The 18,702-nt window shown below is 39.8% G+C and overlaps 1 protein-coding gene across 1 annotated transcript in view; it reads right to left on the minus strand.

The window, feature by feature from the left end:
* The window catches only part of MRPS5 (mitochondrial ribosomal protein S5), a 1,107,643-nt gene that overhangs the window by 715,680 nt on the left and 373,261 nt on the right, over positions 1-18,702 (minus strand). The gene's annotated exons all lie outside the window — the stretch shown is intronic.

Consider the following 18,702-nt stretch of genomic DNA (forward strand, 5'->3'; position numbering starts at 1 on the left):
TGGGTGGCGGACCCACCTGCGACGAGCGGTCAGGGGACCGCTTGCAAGACAGACTGGTCTTTGTTAGACTTATCCCCTTCCCCGAACCTCCTGGCGGGAGTCTGAGTCCTTGAGCCCGAGAAAGAGAAAGTAGATGCAGCAGCTGCTACTAAGCCCCACTAGGGAAGAAGGGACTGTAGTCCCTGTGGAGGGGTGCAAACCCTTCAGAATCAGTTTGTCCCACCTGTCCTTAAGTGCCCTGGGGTTGAAGCCAGGGAAAATAGGACAGAGGGGCCTAAGGTGGTCTGCACCTAGGCAAACCACCCACAGGATGTGGCCACACGCCGGAGATAGCTTATGGCCACATTCTGTGCATTTCCTAAAGCCTGCCTTAGGGGGTTCTGCCATCCCCGAATCAGGCCCACTCACACTCACTCAAGATAGGGAAAGAGAGGAATAAAGCCTTTCTTTTTTGTCCGACACAGATGCAGGGAAGAAGGAAAGGATATAAGGAAGAAAACGGGAAGAAATCAGATAGAAAAAAACTAAAATTTGTTCACTTATGCAACCTACTAGCTGGAGCTTAGAAGCCACGCTTGTAACCACAATGGTGTCAAACGAGATCTAAAGGGAGAAGGGATACAAGGGTGGCATTATGGGTAACGGGAGGAATCTGGAGCTCTGATCCATAGCTGGAAAATGCGTCCGTGTCGGATCCGATGTGGATCAGAGACCCACAGGTTGAAGACCAAATGAAGTAAACGACTTCAGATACAAAGTTAAGATCCCAAGGAGGAGGATTAGGCTTCCTTGGGGGCCTGAGATACAGGACACCTTTAAAGAACTGTTTGTCCTCAAAGCGAGAAGCCAAAGGAGGATTCAAGAGCAGACAGGCAGAGGTATCTGACAAATGGACCCTTGCAGAAGAATAGGCCAAGCCAGACTGGAGCAATTCACACAAACAGGAGAGAACTAGATGGACCTCCACAGAAAAATGGTCCTGGTTATGAACATAGCACCAGACAGAAGATCTGTTCCATTTGGACATACAAGACATTCTGGTTGCAGGCAATCAATGCCATAGCATATCTGGTCATGTGGGTCTGGGTAATTAATGGTCCAAAAGGCCAAAAACAGAAGCTGTATAAAACTTCTTACCAATCCTCTCCATTGCCCTACTGTCATTATCTGAAGGCAGAAGCTTGGAAGAGGGCAAAAGATTAGAAGGCTTGTCAGAAGAGACTGACACCACAGCAGTGTCAACAGAAGGAGACAAATAAGAATTGACAGTTCTCAGGAACCTTATAGAGCTTGCCATGTTTCTTTGGAACAGGAGGCTGAAAATTTGGAGACTTAGAAGCAGATATAAAGGTGTCTAACAAAGCAGCCAACACAGGAAGTACTGTAGAAGGTTTAAGATTGTTCACCTGAAGCAGCTCATAATACATTTTCTGGATATCAGATACCTGAGAAGAATCCCACAAAGTATTCTATCATTCTAACTAGTGTGTCCCCAAAAGACAATTCCTTAAAAGGAAATGCAGGACTAAGGGACTCCTCTTCCTCAAAACCATAAGCCAAAGGTGAATAGATCTGCAAAAAGTAAGACAAGGACCCTTCATCAGACTCTGAATTTTCATCTGAGGAATCGGGTTCCATAGTCCATTCAGAAGGAGTTGAAGTCCAAAGAAGAATAGGAACAGAAACCCACTGGAAGAAACTTCAGGGCCATTAAGGCATTAAACAGGCCATGAATGAACTCCTGCCATTCCCTTTGAGGATACTTAGGGCATGTGAAAATCCACCACTGCCAACCAGTAAACAAGGAGCCTCAATCCTCACCACTAGCAACAGTGGGGGGAAGGATGTTCACTACAGGATAACAGGTATACACACAGTATTTCTAGATGCAGCTCTCTGTATCAAGTGCAATTTCCTTTAAGAGCACACAAAGACCACATTCAGTCCAGGACTGGTTTCTCCCTCTTCCTCCTGATCCCCAACAAGACGACCCACTGGCACAGCTATAGAGTTGAGATCGCAGCCAAGTGACCAAGCCAAAATCTCTAGCACCCGCTCTTTCCAACCAGTGCTTTGTGTCCCTGCTCAAATAGCTGACACACACTCTGTGAGGTTTGATTTACACACACACCTGTGAAAGGCTGGCACAGGTTTACTAGCTATGCCCTCTTCTGCCCAGACTATAAGGTAGTTACCACTGCCACTAGTCACTCCTCAACAGTTACTTTAAGGCCCTTAACAAAGGGTGACCAATCTTACTGTGTAATATTAATACTAATACACATGGCAGTAGTTTGACCAACAGCAAGTCTATTAGGATATGTCCACACAGTGTCATCAAATAAATATGAAAGTACTCCCAAAACTTAAATATCTCTACACATATCAGCCATAATTAAATCTTTAAATATATTTAACAATAAATAATAAAAGAACAAGAAAATACTCAGTAGATATTCACAGTGACATCAGAGTTAAAAACCACAGGAAATATTTAAAATACCACTGCAGACTTGCACAACTAAAGAAAAACAAAAATCTAAACTAAGCTTCGCTATATTCCAGACTGTTTCTAAGAGTGTTATACTGTTCCCTAGACACTTCGTTCATTAGAGCAAGGCAGATGTGGTGGTTCTTGTTGTTTTCAGGTCCAAGACATAGTGCAGAATGCTCTGTCTCATTAAGAGACTTTTCAAAATAATATCTAAAATACTACTGCTGGGATAACTTGCAGAATGACATCATTTCTGGTCATCTGACTTCTAGATCTAATGCAAATCCCCATTGCTGAAGCTGGCAGTATTTAGCATCTACCTTAAAATACTCATACAAGGGCATTTGTTCAGATCTTTGGCAGATGCTGGAAGTCATTAAACAATTACATTCCTTCATGCTTCCAAAGTAGCAATTTGTTCACCATAAAGACAATACAGAAAGCTTCCTAGTACAGACTTTGTGTCTCTAGCTGCACTGAAACATCTTTACGGCGTAGCCTATAAATTAATTTAATTTCAGATATTTTCCTAAAATTTGCTGGACTGAGGTTAACCTCCTGTATTCCAGTTTCCACTGTTAAAATATATACATTTAAACAGTTACAACAGTGCATGTAGATTTTTGTTTTCTTCCAGTACGGCACACTGTGGATACATTTTAAACACAGCACTTTGCAAATACCTTTTCAGCACAAACATCTGTGCAGAGCAGTTTGATATACACATGACATAAAGTTCTAATACATTTATAACACAAGCATCTTATATAAATTAGCTTGATATTCTCAAATGACATATAATTATTTACAAAATTCCACCTAGCTGTGCTGGCAGTACCTCCTTTTGTCACAGGGCATATAGAAGAATGCTTAGTCTTCTGCTTTTTTGATAGGGACATCAGCCCTAACAGACACTGGAGTTTCCAAAGTCTGATGGGATTCAATTAGAGTACCCAGAACCTCTTCCCTTACTAGAATCTGTGGAATCTCTCCAGGGCCCTCCGAGATATCAGCCACAGTCCCCCCTCAACATCTGGAGCAGATGCCAAAGACTCAGAGGACATGTGAAAGGAAGGATCAATGCAAGCCTCTAACAGTGTCATGGCACATAAATCCGACAGACACTGGATGGCCTACACAGCTATCAGGCACCTCTACAGAATTGTCCGCTGGAGTCTGGACAGCTAAAGAATCTGGCTGAGACTTCTTGGCTCCCTTCTTACTTAACAGTACCTCAGGGTTAGAAGATTCTCCCATGCTACTCTTGGCTAACAGTTTAAGCCTCTGGTGCTTGAGAGATGGCCAGGGAAGACTACTGGCTTCTAAAAAGTCTTAGGCACAAACACCTTAGAAATGCTACAGGATGTATGGTTGTGGGAAGCACCCAGACAAAAAAAAATGAACACTGTTCAGGACAGCCCTTACGAGGAATCTGCCTCCTATACTGACATTTCTGTTCTTGTATGACATGAACTGCAAATAACCGAAAGAGAAATAGACCAAAAGAAAAAGGAAAAAGACCCAGTGGGGCACATCTCACAGCTAGGTATGCAGTACTGGAAAAGGGTGCTCAGACTGACAAGCGATGATGGGGTTTGGACTCATGGCAAAGAAGTTCTGGGTAACTGCATCTGTATGTCACCTTTATGCCCTGTGACCTGTATGGGGAGCATATGTGTGACACATGGTGCATATAAGATCTAAAGGCTTCGGTATACTGGACAGATGTTGGGCTATCCTTGGCAAGACATCCCTAAGGTGAAGAACACTGCAACACTGATATAGAAGGACATCAGTTATTTCTTCTGAATGCTTGTTTAAAACATATTCTGCTTGGTATAGCTTTATTTTATTTGTATCTATATATACCAACACCGAATCTCTCATCTTCAAAATTTTAGGGAGCATTTGGTTAATCATTTTTTAGGGTGACTGAAGAGCTTTTTCCATCACCTGCCATTAAAAATTGCTTTTCACATCTCTGCTCCACCATACTGCTTTCAGTCTTCCTTCTGAATTTTCACAGATGCTCTCTGTTTTACTTTCTTTTTCTGTTCTTTACTGAGCTTCTGGATATCAAAGACACTTCAGTCACCAATTTATGTTAATTTGCAGTAGTTTGCAAGCCTTTGCTGTTTTAAACTGTACTCTGCCCTTAGCTCTATTTTTAGTTGTTTAAACACCAACACCTCTATTTTGGAATCTCACCACTTTTATCTTTTAGAAGACAACAGTCCTTAAAGCATTAATGACAGATGGGCATACAAATTTATAGGGAGATCTCAACGACTTTACTGAAAACAATACAGACTCTACGGGATGTTCAGAACTGGTACTAACATAAAAAAGTTTGAATGCTAATCTTTATTGTGAGTTGCTGGAGGGAGAATTGGTATTCAGTGTGACTAAGGATTTAGTGATGGTGGATTATTACACTTCTTCCCTTTCACAGAACAATCAAGTACTCCAAGCATTAAACATACAGCTTCATTAGTAGAGTAAAGCTAATGTCCTTAAGAAACAGAAAGCTTACATCAAGATTTTTTTTCAACTACCAGGTTCTTACTACATTTGAATCTTGCAGCATATGTCTTGGTAGAGATAGGAGGCAATGTTACATATTAAGTGGAAAACAGTGTCCCCTGTACCATCCAGTTTAAAAGTGTAGCCCTGTCATCCTCCTGGTAAGCTGATCTTATAGTGAGGTAAGGAATGATATTAAAGCGAGTTAAGGAATAAAATGGCCTCTTTGCGTACCTAAGGCAACATCATTGGTTGGAAAGGTGGTATTAAAATTTTCTCCTCTTGCTCAACCTCATTTATGCCTAACATCAAGACACTGTGGGTGGGGTTCCAGTGACAGTCTTGGGACAAGTAAATCAATTCCCTGGTCAATCCATGAATAAACTGTTACAGTCAAATTACTAATGTTATACACTCCAATTGTTGTTTTAAGTACAAAGATGCTGAAGTCCAGATCCAAAACACAGAGAAAAAAAAGGAGGATGAGAGGTTGGAAAGCTTTCTTAAGCACAAAGGTACTGAATCTTTTATCCAAAACAGGTTACAAGCAAAAGAAGATGAAAAAGAGGTTGGAAGAGCAGCAGCAATCGTAGGTGAAGGCAAACAATATGGTGAATAAGGATCCACAGAGAGGAATGGAAGAAGAGATGGAGAATTCATAAGTGAGAACGGACACTGATGTAACCCAAGTAAAAAAATATATATATTGTGATGAAAAGGGAGACTAACAGAACAGCTTAATTTGCATGGGAGAAGCCAAGTTATGAGATGACGAGACAGCAGAACACGTGAACTCATACATGGATATTACTGAGACATTTCCATAATAGAATCAGAACACACAGGATAAATATGTGTATGTGGTTAAAGTGCTTTAAGAACTAAAAGAAAGGCAACTGGAATCTGAAGCTAAAGCATGCTGGAGAAACATTTCTATTAATGGGGTGCCTGAAAAGGAAGGAGGGCATGACTGCAATGCTTTTGTACATGAAACACTGGTAGCTCAGATTGCTTTACATGCTGTACAAACTAAAACTAAGAGGAATAAAAAGGGCTTTTGTATTAGTTGGGACATAACATGATGAAACAGTTGACACACAAGGTGCTATATTACTGACCACACTTAACTCACATCTACCAAAAGTGCAGTCTCTATCCTTGTCCCTAAATTATGGGGCTCTCTCCCTGCAGAACACTACAACATATCTGTGTATAGTAAACGCAGAGAAAAAAACTTCAACCTTTCATAGACACTTATATCTGCTTCAACCAACGACTTATTACATAAACCTAGAGAACAAACTTTTGGCACTAGCAATTTTTATCTTCATCTCATTCCACAACAGTTGATCTTTAACTTCACCTACTCCATATACACATAATACCTATTGCATCTAAATCCCGGGTCTATGTTCAGCCACTGAATTAATACTACATCGAATGTCTGAACAGCAAACGTTAGAAAGTAAATACACTGAATGGCCAATACAAACAAACCATGACTTACTACCTACTAACCAGTAATGCAGCTATACTAGAACCTGCCCTTTCCCCAAATTGGTGAGACTCTGACATTGGCGTATATAATTAGCAGGGGGGGGGTCAGCCCAACACAACAGAAGAATTTGGTGAGCACAATACTAAATTAGGGAAAGGGCAGGTTCTGTTATAGTTATGTTACTGGTAAGTAAGTAGTAGTTCGCTGTTCATTTAATGAATTTCTTTTCCAAGATTTGCCTGTTTGGTAAAAGTATAGTTTGATGCATAACGTTTAATGTTCAGCCGTTTGATGCAACATTAATTCAATGACTGAACATAGACCCCCTAAATCCCACATCAACCCCATACACCTGTAAAATCTGACCCACATGTATCTTTCTTTACACTCTAATTATGTATAGGGTGTTCTTTACCATGTTTATTTGCATTCTCAGTTTAAAATGTTTTTCTATTTTTGTATTTTTCTGGATTCTGTTTTAACATTTACTTAATTTCACTGCCTGCATCAGGCTTATTGTATTATGTCTTTCATCTGTAATTACTGAACTGTGGCTGAAATGGGTCCAAAATGTGCCAGTCTAATACCAGATTAACAGACATAAATAAAAAAAAACAGGTGGCATTTGGACTCCACAATTTTTGGGGGATTTAAAAGACAGTTGTTTAGGCCAGCAAGGACCATGGGTTAGACAAAACTGTTAAAGCGAACAGTCTCTAAAATAGTTTCGCTATTGTTGGCGGTTACAGGAGAGAATCAAATTATTTAAAAGGTTAGGAACTGAAAACATAACCGCTAGAAAAGCTCAGGAGAGAATGGACCTGTTCATTTGGAAACTGAATTGGATGACTGTTACCCCTTTGCTTGAAAACATCTCCAGATTTGTTATACTCCCCTGTACGTTAATGAAGATGATCTAGAAGTAAATGAAGTTTACTGGAGATGTGAAATAGCGTACTTGAGAACATATTTTTGTGCATATGGACGTCTGACTAATTATTAGGCAGTCTTGAAAGTATAAATAGGTAAAACTGTCTTGCTTTTACGATATGAGAAGGGAAACTTTGTACTAAAAATGAGACAGCCTTGACTTTTTTATTTTATTTTATTTATTTATTTTACATTTGTTGACTGGGCTAGTCCAGCTGGATATATGTCCATTTTCAGTGTACAAATAATGCACAGTAATGGTCAAAACAAGTTAAAATTATTAAAACATTAAGACAGAACATAAAATCTTTGGAGAGAGGCAAGTCAAAACAAAGTTTTAACATATATTTGCTATACAGATTCTAAGATGCAAGTTTCTAATATGGAAAAATTAGAAAAAGTTTATACTTTTAGGAGCAAAGAAAACTAGTATGCAAAGACTGAAATCAAAGGTTATACCTACACTCAGAGATTTGGTTTAATTAATGGATAGGTCAGATAACTAAGGAAAGACATCTGGTAAAAATAAACAAATACATAAATTATTTATTTTCATGGCAAAAATATGTGAATGAATAGCTACCACGCAAGTAGGATAGAAACTATTTGGAATTTTAAATGTAGCACAAGACATTATCAATAAAGTAAACTGGACTGGGAGCAATATTTAAGCTAAGGATACTTGGAATGCAGAATGTATGAGCCTCCAACTGTATTTTTTGGGAAGGTTTACTAAAAAATATGTCAACCAAACATCTGATGGTTAGAGACTCAGAGCTGGCATTAAATGTTGTACTGTCTATGTTGGGATTGTTGAATTAATCCTTACGATTCAGAAAGAAGCCTACTGTTTATGTTAATTGCCTAGCGCATGTAGTTAAATTACCACAATGCTGAGAAAATGTGATGCAGAGTCAGCTATTGGTGCAACGAGAAAGAACTCGTATCAGCACATCAGCAAGTCACTGAATCACAATTAGCTATCAGCAGCACTGTCAGGCCTGACTGCAATAGTGATCTTAACTGCATTGGCAAAGGCACCTCCCGCACATACACATCTATTCATCAACAACAAGGCCCTCCTGACAGTTGATCACACTAATGGAAACAGTCACCCATTAACCACACGCACACTACGACACACAGTGAAATGCAGTTTCATTCTTGTCACTACATATTTCTTTTTGTGCAGTTCTACCTGTAGGGTGGTCTAGGAGTCCAAAAAACCCTACTACAAAGGAAAAAGGGCTGTGTTAAGGCTTCCCAGTGGCAGTAAGTCTTTCTGAATTGCAGCCAATGTTTATATTTGAGTTATTGTTATCAATTGGAAATAGGCCAAAAAAGTTGCCCCAAAACAGACTAGAGTGCTAGATTAACATCAGTGCCTATTAACTATTATAATTTATGGGGAAATGCACTGCAATGATCTCTTTACAAAGAATTTAAAGAGGATACTTTTCTTTATGTCATATGCAATAAGGATAATGTTTTCTAAAGAGAGATAGAGATAGAGGACCTGCAAAGACAGTGACTGAAAAGAGGCACTTTTCTTAAGTGTACAGTTCCCATTGGTATATTATTACTTATGAAAGGTGCTGTTTATGTAAATCCTTGGGGGTCCATCCCCTTAATTTTTTTTTCTAGAGTTGCTGGGATCTGATTTCAGTGAAGACATTGCCTGCTGGAGACACTAGAGAACCTAGAAAATGAAATTAATTATGGATGGTACTTTTACATAAAAAAAAAAAATGTGTGAGCAACTCACTATAACAGTGTATGTTCAACGTAGAAGGATCACTGCAGTAGAAGCCCTCATCCACTGGATACACCCAAAGGTAGTCATACTCCTTACTGGTCTGATTTCTAGAACTTTAGTGGATATCCATAGGAAGTTAAGCATGCATGCTGTCTGGGAGACTGTAAAGGAGCTAAGCTTGAATTCCCAATTGCCCCAAGGCACTGTCTGGTTAAGTGAATTGCTCAAGGTCACACAGTAGATTAATGGAGGGGATTAGATTCATACCCTGTACTCTTGACATAGGATGTAGCTCATTAATAAGTTAGAGATTTAGTCCTCTGTGTCAACAACTAGACTGTTATAACCAGAGGTCCTCTTTTAACCCACATACTGGTATGATATACAGCTTATAGGAGGAACAACTTGCTCTTTTTTTCATTTTTTTTGTAGACAAGTAACTGGTCAGTGTGCCTTGTCCAGTGCCAAACCTTGCTCCTGGTCATCGATCTGTAAAGTCCACAAGAACCTGCACTTACCTTTGCAATGATGCCCAGTACCTAAGAGTCTCCCAATAGGTCATAAAGCCTCTGAAACAGGGTCTTCCAGCCTCTCTACACATAATATTAACTCCAGTTCTCTGTTGGGGCAACCTGTGAGCATACATGGCCACATACACATACCTAAGTCACTAGAAAAGGTGTAAAATACTTCATTTCCTCGGGGAATATGAAGCAAAGCCAGAGAAAGGAAGGAGGTCAGAAGGCTATAATGCAGCAGTGATTAACCACCCCCCCCAACAACACTTACTTTACAGTGTGGCTCATGGAACTATACTGTGTAGGTCATAGAAATAAAGGCTGTAGCATAAGGCCTTATTCTCTGGACAGTATTAAAGTAGTAATAAAGGTCTCCCCCTATGAGGATGAGATATTCAATGAATACCCTGCTCTTTGACTAGGCATCTATTTGGTAATGGTTGGAGATGCATTTGAGAAGGAGATCATTGTACTGTGCCACCTTAATGGAGTGTACTCGAATTGCTCCAACTATGTGGTGTTGAACACTGTATACATAATTATAGGGATTTTCCGTTATGGTCACAGGTAAAGAAAATACACTTTGTGATTTGGACACTGATAGAAACCACTCCATCTTTAACTATCATAAGAGAGACGAGAGCTTGTCCATTTGCCTAATCTCCTTTGTTTGAAAAATATATAACCGGAGCTATTTATATACATCTGAGAAATGCAGAATCCCCTCCACATTATTCTGATTATCTGGACAAAAACAAGGTAGCTGCCTAGCTTGTTTGAATACTGGCTCAAGAGGCCACTTCATGCATTAAAGAAGCACTGGTCTAAAGACTTGCCATATCCCACATCCCTGGGAAAAGTATTTAAGGCTTCTCCTTGCACATGAGGGCCTGGAACTATTATTTTTTTAGCTGAAGTGATAGTCACCATAAATAAGGTTTTCCAGGACAAAAGGTTTGAGCCCCAATAAGACCTCTTGCTCAGTGGGGACTATGGATATCTTTTTTTTTATTTACAAAGGCAAACCCCCATGGACAAGCAAAGTGTCCTTGGGGGACTTCAAATGTAATACTCCCCGGAGAACTGCTTAACCAGAAAGTGCAAGAACAAGGAAATATCATAGGGAAGGCACACAGCAATGGCCGAAATGTGCAACTGACAAATGTATAACAAAGTCAGGCAAATCATTGATAAATATTGGACTATATTATGGATGGATGAGAAATGATCAGAAATTCTTACCATGAGATGTACGGTTTCATACTGCAGGGGCAAAACACTGGGGTCTTACTTTAGTCACTATAAACACACAGCAAATTCATTGACTTATCACACTACACTGACTGGTAGTAAAATGGTATGGTGTTACCCTTGTGAACACTGTTCATTCTGCAGGTATGTTTTAAAATCCAAACAGTTTTCCAGTAAAAAAACATTCCTCTAGCACATGATTTAAAATTTTTCAGTAATTGTATATCTGGCTACTTGCTCTTGTGCGGCATTCTATACTGGACAAACATCACGTACTTTAAGAATCCAGATATCTGAACATTTAAGTGATATTAGGAACAAAAGGCAATCTAATGCCTTATTCAAACATTCACTCAAACATCCTACAGCTGCATTTAAATTTATTACTATTGATAAAATCCAAGGAGATTAAATAAATAAGGCAGCAATGCATAACTTACTTAACAGAAAAGAAAAAAAAGTTGGATCATTAAACTACATACATTATTTAGCCCTGGTTTAAATGAACATCTGTGAAAGAACAAGATTGTTTTTGTGTGTATTTATATTCTGTATTTATCATGGTATATGTAATGTTCCCACTGAGGAAGGCAGGTTGCTGCCGAAACTGGTTTGGGTCTTCTATTCATGCCTTTCTGGCAGTATCAGGATGGTGCTTTGCTATTCTGGAATAAAAGGATATTCCACACTTGAGTGCTGGCTCTTCTTCATTTTGAACAGCAGCATTACCATAGGAGGAGCTGGTGCCAGCAGTACTAAAGCTGACATTATTGAGATCTGTGACATAAATGGCACCAGGAGTATTTATGCCAGACAATAAGTCACTGAAGGTGTCTGCATCAGCGGTATAGCCAAATCCATGGTTGGTGTCACTGAGAACCTTACTACCAGTGCCATATGAAAAAAATACAGGGCTTGCAATAGAAGTAGAGGTGTTAAGAGAAAAAAGCCAGCCCAGCAGAAGCCTGTTGACGCCCAGAAAAGGTGGTTGGGAAACTGCGACTCCAGATCTTCTTCCCTGACACTTCATCAAAGACCTCACCAGCTTATCATAATCAACAACAGGAATAGATGGTGAAAAAAAGAAGACACAGAGATAACTGGTTTGGAATAAACAGTCCCATCTAAGAGGCTGTGGAAACTTCGCCTTTTCTGAAGTCAATTTTCTACTGTCAGAATTTTAATCAACTCAGTAGTAGTGACATCTGTTTCTTTACAAAAATAAATAAATAATCTGCGGAAAAATATGCCATTACGGAAGGTAACGTAGGAAAGAAACAGAGAAAGAGAGGTGGAGTTCTTCTTTGGTTTAGTAAGGGAGAAGTACAGACCCCTGTTATGCATTCTTTTTGGTGAATACAGTTTCAGTTTAGTTCCACTAAAATGAAGGCAGATTCACAAACAAGGCCTGCCACAACAACGTTCTCTTAATACTTGCTGTGTCTACAATGGGTCTATATCACTTAAAATAATCATTGAACACCTATTCAACAACCTCTTTTTCTCAAAGTCTCAAATAAGCGAATGGACTTTTAATAGAAGTTTTTCCTAGGGCAAACCAACGGTAGGCCATCATCCAGAATTTGCCCTTTTCCCCACTGTAGTGCGATATTGGAATTGGTATATTTAGTTGGGGGAGAGCACACCTGGGTAGGTTTTAAGTTTTATGATTTTTTTTTCAGTCACTAGGGTGGCCTACTGTTGGTTTTCCCATGGAAAAACTTTGATTAAAAGTCTGTTCGCTGATTTGCGACTTCACCAAAAAGGGGTCAACGAATAGGTATTCAATGACTAGTAAGTCTGATTAAGTGATATAGACTCATCTACAATATGTCACTTTGTCAGATTCTTAACAGTAAACACACTTAGATGTATTATGCCCTTCCTTGAGACAACCACACACATTATGCACTTTTTCAGCAGGCAAACTAGCCTTACGAAATGCACACTTTATAAAGCGGGAAACAGAAGTGGAACAAGGCACAATGGTACAAAACAGACAGCTTTATAAAGACAAAAATCAGAAAGCAGAAATGTGTCACAACAGTTGGAGAAATAAAAATGTAAGAAAAAAAATCTGTGCAAAAAACACACACACACAATTGAAATACTTAAAAATGTTGCCCCCCCCCCCCAATATCAAATGCAATATGGGTAATTTTCTTTCTGAATCTGCATGAAATATAGCCAAGATGAAAGCACAGCTGAGTAGCTAAACTTAACAAAACAGTAGATGCTTGAGTGATCACAGCAGTAGCCTAAGCTATATGGGTTAATATCCTACACTGGATATTACTGCTGGGCCATCTTCCAAAGTTTCAGGGCACCTTTCATGTGCCCAAACCATTAGTCAGCTCAAGCTGAGCTAACTAAAATTCAGGTTTGGGCAGAAAGCCCTTCAAAGCATTCATGCTAACTGAGAGAGGGAGGCTAAAACCCTGACAGGAAAATGCTAGGAAAATAAAAGATACAAATCCACACCCTGGCAAAAAATTACACAAAAAAGGGGAATGGAGTGACTGCTGCAGCAGTGATCATTCAAACATCTCCTGTTACTGTAAGTTTATTTACACAGCTGTACTAAATTCACCATTAAATCACAACCGGAGTAGGCCATGTTATATGGGTAGATTACCATAGCTTAGAAGAACTAGGAGGAGGAAAGAGAAGGGACCAGATGTCCCTTGCATAATGGTCCTAGTAAAGTACGTCCTAGAACTGGAAAAGGAACATCATTTATAGTGCTTTGCAAAAGTATGCACAGGCGTCCAGCTGCTGCTTCTAGAGTACTTCTAGAAGCCAACCCTTTCCAAAAAGTCGTAAATGAAGCCAAGGTCCTGGAAGAAGGAACCTTGACCACCCTTGGAATAGTTTTATTGTGTTAGGAATAACAAAAGGTGATAGTCTGGGAAAACCATTTGAAATTTTGTTTTGACACATCATCCTTTCTTCTTACCTTCAAGAGAAAATCAACAACTGATTAGAAGCTCTGAAAGAGTTTGTTAGTACTAGAGTCGTCTCTGGATAAGGTATAAAGTATCCTTTCTCTCCCATTTGTAGGGAGATTAATACACTGGCTTAAGATAAACTCTGACACCACTTTAGACATAGGAGGAAGATCTCAAAGAACCCTGTCTTTGTAGAAAATTAGATAAGGCTGACACCATAAAAGTGTGCAACTCAGATCTTCTTCTTGCAGAGGTCAGAACAATGAATAAGGCTGTTTTCTACTTCAGGAACCTCAGGTCATCCTGATGAGATGGTTCATAAGGAGCAAGTGCTAGTTTTTGTAACACAAAATGATACCCCAAGAAGGGGTCAATGATAAAAGTTTGCAACTCAGATATTCTTCTTGCAGGGGTCAGAACAATGAATAAGGCTGTTTTCCACTTCAAGAACCTCAAGTCATCCAGATGAGATGGTTCATAAGGGGCAAGTGCTAGTTTTTGTAACACAAAATGATATCCCAAGAAGGGGTCAATGACTTTCTGGGAGGCCTCCTATACAGAACCCCTTTCAAAAACATTTTGACATGAGACTGCATTGAACGAGGGGGAGCCATGAGCAGAAAAATGAACTCAGGATGAGGAGTAAAGACAGGCCATAGGATAGTAACTAAGACAAATATTGTAAAACCAGAGAAACACTAGCCATGAATGGGTGCTGGCACCAACTAGAAAAACGTTTCCAGTTACTAATATGTGATTTTCTAATAGCAAGCTTTCTTGTCGCTATTAATACCTGCTGAAAGTCCTCAGAAAAAAATGTGACTGAATGTGTGATTAAATTCAGACCCTGATAAAGCTTGTGGTAATTGTCCCTGGCCATTTCCAAAAGATGAAGTCCTAATGGACAGAAGCACTCAGTTTTGTTGTCAATAAAACAGTAGAGAGTGATGGACATAGCCCCTGGCTTCGTGATTTACTTTTTGTTTTAAGGTTCATTTCCAAAAGAAAGGAGAACCACTGTTGCCTTGGCCAGAAGGGAGTCACCATAATGATTTTTGGGGAGTCTTTCTGAAATCTTCAGAAGTACACTGGAAATCAATAGGAAAGGTGGAAAAATATAAGAAGCATTCCTGCACAATGAAAAGAAACAGAAGGGAAAGAAAGAAATAAAGAAGCCTTCTTGCATGGAGTCCTGGAACAAAATGTTGCCTTCTTGCATGGAGTCCTGGAACAGAATTTTGCCAGTTGACTGCTTAGAGGGGAGACAAAAAGATCTACTTGTAGAGTTCACCACAGATGAATTAAATCTAGGATGGCCCACAATTCATTTTGGATTCATGAGGTCTGTCCTGGTCCTACTCAGCTTGTCTACCACACAAGTTTGCTCTGACAAGATGTATGATGCCTTGAGAATGACATTGTGCTGTATAGTTATAGCTCATGCTAAAATGGCTCGTCTGCACAGCTGTTCCAAAACACTGCAATTTTATTCATATAGAGACTGTTCCCTAAGCAAAGTCTAAGGTGTCTGTTGTGGCTGACTCTGCTGGAGCAGGATGGGAGAGTTGGAGACATGGAGTTTAATGAATTTGGTGTCCCCACTACATAATCTCACTTTTTAAAACCCTAAAACAGGAATTTGCAAAGTCAATAGGTGCTGATGCTGGCACCATAGCGATTTCAGATACCACTGTATTTTTCTCATGTGGAGTCTTGCAAACAGTATCATGATAATCACAGAAGCCATGAGACCCAGAATCCTCAGGAATTCCCTTGCTAAGACAGAAGTCTAAGTGGAAATTCCCAGAAACAGTTCTAAATACAGATTCATTTTATCCTGTGGAAGAAAAACTCTTTGTACCGAGGTGTTCAGCAAGTCCTCCAGAAAAACAATCCTGTGAGAAGTCTTTGAATCCCATCCTGTGTAGATCATCCCTTACCCAAACAGAGAGATTCCTAATACTTTGAAAAAGATTCTGCAAAGATAATCAAGTCATCATCTTTTTCTTTTGGCATTTCCCGGTTAGGGGTCACCACAGCAGATAATCTGTTCGCTCGTGATTGGCAGTGGAGTTTTACGGTGTCGAGTTGCCAGCCCAACCTTCCACAGAAGGCACACATGCACACACTCACACCTAGGGCCAACTTAGTGTGTCCAATCCACCTACTGCATGTCTTTGGGAAGTGGGAGGAAACAGGAGCGCCTGGAGGAAACCCACGCGACCACAGGGAGGACATGCAGACTCTGCACAGAAAGCACCCCAGCCAAGAATTGAACTGGAGAACCTCCTGCTGTGAGGCAGCAATGCTAACCGCTGCACCACAGTGGCTGCCCAAAGATAATCAAGTCATCTAAATAAGGAAAATGTGGATACCCTGCATTCTGCAGTGGGCTATCATAGGAGTTAGACACATTGTGAAAACACTTGGAGAAGAGGACAGCCCAAAACCGATCTCCAAGAATCTTGTCTCCTTGGCACCAGAAACATTCTTGAATAAATTCTCTCTCCTAACAGAGGAGGAGGAACAGCTTCTACCCCCCCCCAACCCTACACCCAAGACAGCATGTACTGTAAGATAGGAGATAAGAGAGGAGTCTGGTCTGGTGGACGGGAAGGAATCCCCCTCAGGAGAATGGAGGACCTTCACTACAATTTGTAGCCTTGGTGGATCATATTCAGAACCCATTTGGATTTTTTTAGGGGAGGGGAGCAAATCTTCTTATAGTCATTCAGACTTATTGGACTGTCCTTTTTTTTTTCTAGGAGGTTGTACCTTTTTTTTTTTTTTTTTTTGGAACCTCCGTCCCACGTTTGCCAGCATTTACTAATTTCATAACTCAGATCATCCCAGTGATTTGACAGAAAACCAAAAATTTTAAGTGGAACAGACCAAAATGTTGATGTAAAATTATGGACAGTCTGCAAAAATCAGGACAATTGAGAGGTATGGCTGCTCATCTGTTCTCCCATTGCCCAAGGCCACAGTGACCACAGAAGCTTCCCAGGTGGGGGGGGGGCATTACTTAGGACAGACAGTTCAAGGCGTGTGACCCCCCCCCCCCCCCCCAGAGGGCCAACCTTCTCATCAACATCCTAGAGATTAGGGCAGTCCTTCTAACATTGCAGGCATTTCAAGACATGCTACTTCAAGGGATGATTTCTATACAGATGGATACAGCAGAGCCACTCACCTTAGGCTAAGGCAAATTGCCAGCCTGATGTGGTGGCAAGGGCTACCTAACAATCTTTTTTTGGCTGGAAGAACATACAACCAAGGAACCAGTACATTGTCCCAAAAATGGTGCATGATTCATGGTGAAACTTAGCAGCAATAGTCAGTAAAACATCTAAGATGTAAAAAATGTAACACTTTCCCAGAAAAAAAAACACAGTAAAAAAGCACTTTGAGCAATTACTCCAGTCCCAAAAAGTAAAATAACTTATCTGCAGACACAGTAGTTTTAAACAACTTTTACCAACATTTTTACCACAAAAGTAAAAAAAAAGTGTTGCTCTCATTTTAAGAGTATATAAAAGTCATGAGACAGTGAAAAACACTTCCTTTAAAAGATATACTTTTAAGCTAGGAAAATAGTTAGTTTTTTTTAATTAAAAAAGTAAAGTTGAAGTTAAAAAAAACTTCATCTGTCCAGCTATGAAACAAGGTTAGCAGACTGTTGATCCTCAAAAGCATTCAGAGGAGCACCTCGTCAGCAGCAGGAAAGCTGTGAAGAGAGTTTGGCACCCAAACCTGACTTTCAGTCAGCTAAGCTGGGGATGACTAACTGTTTGGGCGCTTAGAAGGTGTCAAAGCTTTGGAAGCTGACCGGCTGTTCTATCCTATGCGGGTTATAATCCATACAGCTTAGCCTACTTGGCAGTGATTTATAATAATGAACAGCTGTAGAGGCTATAAGGTTAGGGACATTGTTCCTAGCAGACTGTTAAATGTTTTACTTGTCAAGTGGTCCTAATGCCTGCAACAACAGTCCTGACGTCTACTGATAGTGAACTTGTGTGTTATCAGATGCATCATTTCCCCAAAACAGTAGATTTGCCAGCCATTCTTAAATACTGCTATTGAAATGGACTCTTCCCAAACCAACTAAACATGAAACTGTCATCACTTAGTAAAATATTACCCATCCTACTTATAAAGCACTACCAAAGTGCACTTTTATTACACCAGTTAAACTTGAAATCTCCATCAATTATTAAAATGGATGTCTTTTCTACACCTTTCAGACCAGCAAATCGCAGATGTAGAAAGCTCAAATCTTGCTAGTTCTGAATCATTTAATTACATATTATTTGCTTTGGCTCTGGTACCCAACTTCCTAGAATGACTAAGAAAAGCAAAATGCATGCTGGGCCCCTCATTCAAAGATTTGCTGTGTGGCACAAAGCTGAATAATCTAAGGGGTGCCTTGTTTATTAACTGAACAAACAGTGACTGCATCCAATTCTAGCAAATTCTTAACTCATGAAAAAAGAAAAAAAAACAGGCTTTTGGAAACTGATGAAGCTGAACCCCTTCCCCCTTGTTAACCTCTTTGCTTTCCAAGAGTTTGCAGTCAATATAGAAGCATTAATAATGATCATTAAAATACAGTTCTACATACACTACTTGATATACATAAAGGACAAGGATCATGACTTCTTGCCATATTTCAAGCAAAGTGCAAAATTCTCAGTGTATCCTCCTACACAAAGTCCAAACTTTTAAAGCAAGTACGCAATGCACGTTGTCAGTTTTATGTTCTAAATCATTATTGTGCACAA

Source organism: Protopterus annectens, chromosome 1.part2 (genome assembly GCF_019279795.1).
Source record: "Protopterus annectens isolate FY-2018-M chromosome 1.part2, PAN1.0, whole genome shotgun sequence".
Classification (NCBI taxonomy): Eukaryota; Metazoa; Chordata; order Ceratodontiformes; family Protopteridae; genus Protopterus; species Protopterus annectens.